Genomic DNA, 6000 nt, shown 5'->3' on the forward strand with positions numbered 1-6000 from the left:
CAGCCTCTCTAGTGCTATTTCTGAGGTTTCTGCTGGCTCACAATTATAGAGGTAGGATTCTAACAGGGAGAGGAAATATAATTGCCTTCCTAATCCCTATTAAAATCCAAGGTGTACAGAATGAGGCAAGACTATTCTTCACCCCAAGAAACTGGTCTTTAAACACCATCACCACAGCTTTTCATTCATCCTCTAATGCACTTTAGTCTATATTTTAAAATTCCTTGGACTCACCCAACTCAACCTCTTGAATTCATCTCTCATTAAACTTGCTGCGGAGGAGAATTGGAGAACCACTCTAGGGAGTGGTTACGGGGTGAGATTGATAAATTAGGAAGACTATTTTTGTGCTTGCATTTCTTATCACATTGAGAGGAACGATGTGGGTGTCAGAAAGAAGGATATTACAATCATCAAAAAGGAGATGTGAGACTGGGTAAGAGTTTTAGTCGTGAGGATGGAGACAGAACAATTCAAAGATCTGACCTTATGTAGAAAAAAAATCAGCAGGATTTGGACATGTCATTGATGTGTATAGGGAGGGAGCGGTTGGAGTCAAATTGGACCCCAGTTACAGGCCTGAATGATGAGTGACAACAGCACCATTGACAGGAAAAACAAAGAATTCCATTTTGGCTGTATTAATCAGCTGAAAATGAGTTGATGTCCTAGAGGTGATGTCCTAGACATAGGCTGAGAGAGATAGGGATTAGATGGAGTCAGGGCAGAGCGGAAAGGTAAATTTGAGAGTCATCAGCATAGAGATGATAATTGTCTGAATGGGTGATATAACCCAGAGAAAGGGTATGGAAAAAGACGTTAGGAGGCAGAGACAGATATCTTGAGGAGTGGGAGAGGGCAGAAGCAGGATCTGCCAGAAAAGACAGCAGATGCACGTATTTGCACAAAAATTGAGATACAGAGCAATTAATATGAACAAAACTGCCTTGAGTCTCATCTGTTTGCTTCTTCACTCATTTCTTCTTTTTTCTCCACAGCCTCACATAGGGCATTCCCTCTCAATGTCAGTCCATCCTTTTTTTACCCCCTTAAAGAGGATTTAACACCTCACCTTTTCATAATCACAAAAATGGTCCTAATAATTATAAATAATCCTAATAATTATAAAAATTTCAAACCTCCTAGTTATTCCTCTCTGGGCATCGCAGTTGGTCCTTCCTATATAGTCTCTCTCGCTTAGACTAAAGGATCCAGAGCCACCAGTTATTTAGACATCTAATTCCCACTGATTTCAATGGTTTCAGAATAGCAGCCATGTTAGTCTGTATCCGCAAAAAGAAAAGGAGGACTTGTGGCACCTCAGACACTAGCAAATTTACTTGAGCATAAGCTTTCGATGAAGTGAGTTGTAGCTCTAAGATGCCACAAGTCCTCCTTTTCTTTTTACTGATTTCAATGAAAGTTAGGAACCTAATTACCTTGGAGGATCTGGGCCTAAGCTTTTTTGGTGTAGGGACTCAGTCTTTGCACTGTGTGCCTTGTAGAAAATTGAGCATGTTACCAGCTCAGAACCAATTAATCAAAGTGCTACAAATAATAAATACCTCATGACTGACTAATGGATGAACATTGTTGTGTACAGTGTGGTAGCTGTGTCTGTCCCAGGATATTAGAGAAACAACATGGGTGAGGTAATATCTTTTTCTGGATCACCTTCTGTTTCCTGAACACCCGAAGAAGAGCTTTGTAAACTCAGAAGCTGGTCTCTCTCACCAACTGAAGTTGGTCCAATAAAAGATATTATCCATTAGAGAGAGGTGGTGTGTGAGGTAAACACTCATACAAATGATTTTTTAAAAAGAAAAAAAATCTCATCTGGTATACAGAAAAATGTGGAGGGAAGTGTAAAACATTTAAGCTCTTGTTGACATTCATGGTACTTAATGGCAGGGCTCCTAGTGCGAGCTGGCTGATGGAATACTAATAGAGGAAAAAGGGTATTGAGATACTTTTTGACCTGAGTTGCATCCATATATTTTGCTCTTTGCAGGAGATGTAATCTAGATACAAGACAGTAACTGCCAAAAGAACATTTTTTTAAAAAAAGTTTCAAAGTATGAAGTTTTGCAACATCACTGGGATTAACTTTTGATCCAAACCACTTTCTTCTCTTCACTCAACTCTCTGCTGTTAAATACTTGATACTTCTCAGTTGCAGCATTATTCCTTGCCGAAATAGGTCATCCAAAAACACACACAGTAATGAGCTCACGTCAAAAGACGCAAAAGGAATCTGCAAACAGTAGCCACAAAAAATGAAGTCAAATGGTAGCCAAACTTTACATTTCTTAATACTTCTCTTGATTTATAGTAAAGCTGAAATACAAAACCCTGGCAACCCCTCTACTTGAAAAATTACAGGCAGGAATACAGTGCAATATTTGTGCTTTGAATTTGACCTGCCAAAAACCAATGCAGTTGGCATTCCTCTGACTCCTCTGTAATGTAATCCATGGAGGGATCTATTAAGGGTCCATGGCCTGAGCATTTTTGCTCTGATTCAACAAAAGTCTTTTTGGTTCAAGGCTGGTTCAAGAAAACTGTGTTGGCGTTACTCCAGAGATTAGAACTAGTCAGATTATTGGCACAAAGTGAAATTCTATAGCAGTAGCTTTTGCCCAGTTGTGGGGGAGTGAAGCAAAGCAAAGCAAACCACTCATGAATATTTAGATCTAAGCTAGCTCAGGTATGTCTACACATGGAAGTGTCTACATTTCCTTCTGATGTGCGACATATGCTACCTCTGCAATTAATCCTTATTACAAGCCAGGTTCAGATAACTGTACTCACTAACTAGTACCTTATCATGCAAGTAGTCCCACTGCACTCATAGGATTACTTGTTGCGTGAAGTGCTACTCAGTACAAGTAGGGATATCGAAACCTAGCCTTTTGTTACTGATATTAGTATGAGAAGTGGCATTTAAAGAGGACAAGAGACTGATTATGCCACCGTCACTGTGTGTAGTCTTGTTGAAATTAATAGGACTAGCTGCATACTGAGGTGCTACTCCACATGACCAAGGGAGCCAGAATCTGGCACTAAGTAGGTAACAGAATGCAGACACATCTCTCTTTAGTGAGCTAATCACCTTATAGATAAGTGTGAATGTTCTGACTAAGGAGGATTATTGGACATAGATAATTTAGATACACTATTTTTACACTCCACTACACTCCACCATTTCCAATATCGAATTACAGTTTCCCCCTACTATAGATCTTTAAAAAAAAAAAAAAACTACACCACAACTCTAGGGCACCTTCCATATTACTCCATCACCTCAATGAAGATACAACTAGTGTAAAACAGTGGGGTATCAAACTTAAGGTGACAGACTTTTCCCTCATGCAAATTTATTAAAACATACAATTTCTCTCTCTCTCTTCCCCCCCTTCTGATAAAGTATATTTGGTCCATAGTTATTAAAAAGCCCTCTAGGAGTAGGATTTCCCAGCAGGCGCGCTTCTTGTAGCATTGGAGAGCGGGATCTCTGTCTCTCTATCCTTGTTGACAGCTGCTGTGAGCCTGTAGTGATCAGCTTCTTCTTGCAACTTGATCCTCCAACTAAGTAACATATAGTCCCACCCCTTTCAGGGTAATTTATTAGTCCAACAAATAATAGTCCATTGACTTCCTTTTGGGCCTTTGGTCCAACTCCAGGCTCGCTAGTCCTTACCCCAATATTTGGGGGTGGGGAGAAGGGCAAGTTCCAATAGTCCTTACTCCTAGTCAGGGTGTTTCTGCTCCACCTTCTTCAGCAGCCTAGTAGGGGAACCCAGACCTGCCCCCTCCACTGGGTTCCAGCTCAGGGATCCTTTAAAAACCACTGAAGGCTTGTCTACAAAGACCCCTTGCTGCCTCCCTGGACCACTTCATACCTTACCCTGTATTGGGCCTTTCTTAAAGACTCTCCCCCAAACTCACTGTGTATTAGCATCACTCTCTCTAGACCTTTTCTACAGGTCCATAGCAGAGCTCCTTAGCACTTTTGCTCTCCCACCTGGTTCTGCAGCAGGAGAGTTTTTTTCCCCTCCCCCCACAGGGCAGTTCCGCACCTTACAAGAATCTCCCTGAAGGTTTCTCTACCAGCACAGAAAGCCCTGAGCAGACCAGCTTTCCTTCACAGCTGCCTTACATTCCCTATTACAGGTCTACCTTCACTGAGCGAGGCTCTATCTGCCAAACATCCAACTCAGCTGAAGCTTATTGAGTGAGAGCTAATCATCTACTTTCCTTCCTGGACAACCCACACCTGACCCAAGTTCAGCCCTTTTAACTCCTCCCTCCAGGCTTGACAACTTCTGCAGGCATAGCAGGGTGAGGCTGTTTGAGTCCACAAAAATCTCATTAACCCCTTCTGGCCTAATGTATTGCAGTATGTCACAGGCCACCAACACCATCAGCACCCTCAGGCTAATTTAATTTAGATTAAGGTATTACATCTCTCAGGAGATTAAAATATTATGTGCCACAGGTGGAGAACTGGAGGGACCAAGGTGCATCAATAGCCCAGGCCCTGCAATGGCAGGGAATATGATTAAGTGAGATACACTCAGATGCTCCTGGCAAGTGACTCACACCCCATGCTGTAGAGGAAGGTAGAAAAATCCCCAAGGTCCTTGCCAATCTGACCTGTGGGAAAAGTCTTTCCCAACTCCACATATGGCAATCAGTTAGACCCTCAGCATGCAAGCCAGAACCAGCCAGCCAAGCACCAGAAGTTTGTACATCCCGTCATGAATCCTCTGTAGTGTTTTATAAAAACAAATGGGGTGCACAGAGAAAAGAGAATAAGGCAACTTATTGACAAGGAATGAAATGCAGTCCTGATTTACAATTCAAGTGCTTTAAAGGCAAAATCTTTTTCTACATTTCTCTTCCGCAGGGAAGTTTGTTTTAATTATGATTTGCTTTTATTCTGTAGGTAGGTAAACCTACACTCATTTATTGTTATTCTCCTCCATAATCAGTTAAGACTGTCGCACTAATTAAGCCTATTTGCACACAGAAGATAGTCTTCATAGCATGGTATTAAGGCAGATTTCAATATATGGCTCCTAATTAACTGTCACTGGTGTATTGTACTGCAACTTCTGCTTGCTAAGTCTGGCAGTGCGATACGTTGCTCCTCTCTTGCTGGAGACTTTAAAAAAATAGAAAAAAGGAAAATAAAAATCCAGTAGCAGAATCCTCACCCAGCATTGCATCTCTACTGCGAAGTATAAATACAAAAGATTTGATTCTTTCTTCTTCCCTCCAAAATTCCAGGGGGTTGGAATTGGGGTTGTGATTATCTTTAGTATTTTCAATTATTCTATAATTGCCTTTTGGAAGTAAACAGAGATTTCTGTATTTTGTGAATTGGGTCATGGTTCTTCACTGCCTTACAACTTGTGTTATTACTGAGGGGGTGGGCTCCACAAAGGGACTTAGACATTGTAACATTGAGCATTGCAATGCATAACTTTTAGGCATCTAGAAAACCACAGGGATAACACCACGATCCACAAAGCTGCCTAGGTTCCCAGTATAATGAATGGGGAGAGACTGGCATCTAAGTATATCATCCACAAAAGCCAGCACACTAGGTGGCTTCCTGTCTAAACTAAGCAATGGGAGATGGGAAGGAGAGGGGTGTGTGCTTAACCCTACACCTCTCTCAGAGATAGATACCTAAGTCCAGTCTTCAGGGAGGCACCTGTGTCAATTTAGCAATCCATGAATGAGAATCTGCCTCCTGGAGTCATGTAGTTTAGGTGGTTAAGCCATTTTTTGAGGGAATGAGTTAGACACCTGTCTCACTCCACACAAAATGGCTAGAGGAGGTGTTTGTGCTGCTCACCTTATAACTTTGAGCCTAGAGGTTTGAGCACTCAGCTGGGATGTGGAAAACACAGGTACAATTTCTTCCTCTCTTCCAAAAGGGATAAAGGATTTGAAGAGGAGTCTCTAAACTCTCAGGAGAGTGCTCTAATC

Source organism: Dermochelys coriacea, chromosome 1 (assembly GCF_009764565.3).
Source record: "Dermochelys coriacea isolate rDerCor1 chromosome 1, rDerCor1.pri.v4, whole genome shotgun sequence".
Lineage (NCBI taxonomy): Eukaryota > Metazoa > Chordata > Testudines > Dermochelyidae > Dermochelys > Dermochelys coriacea.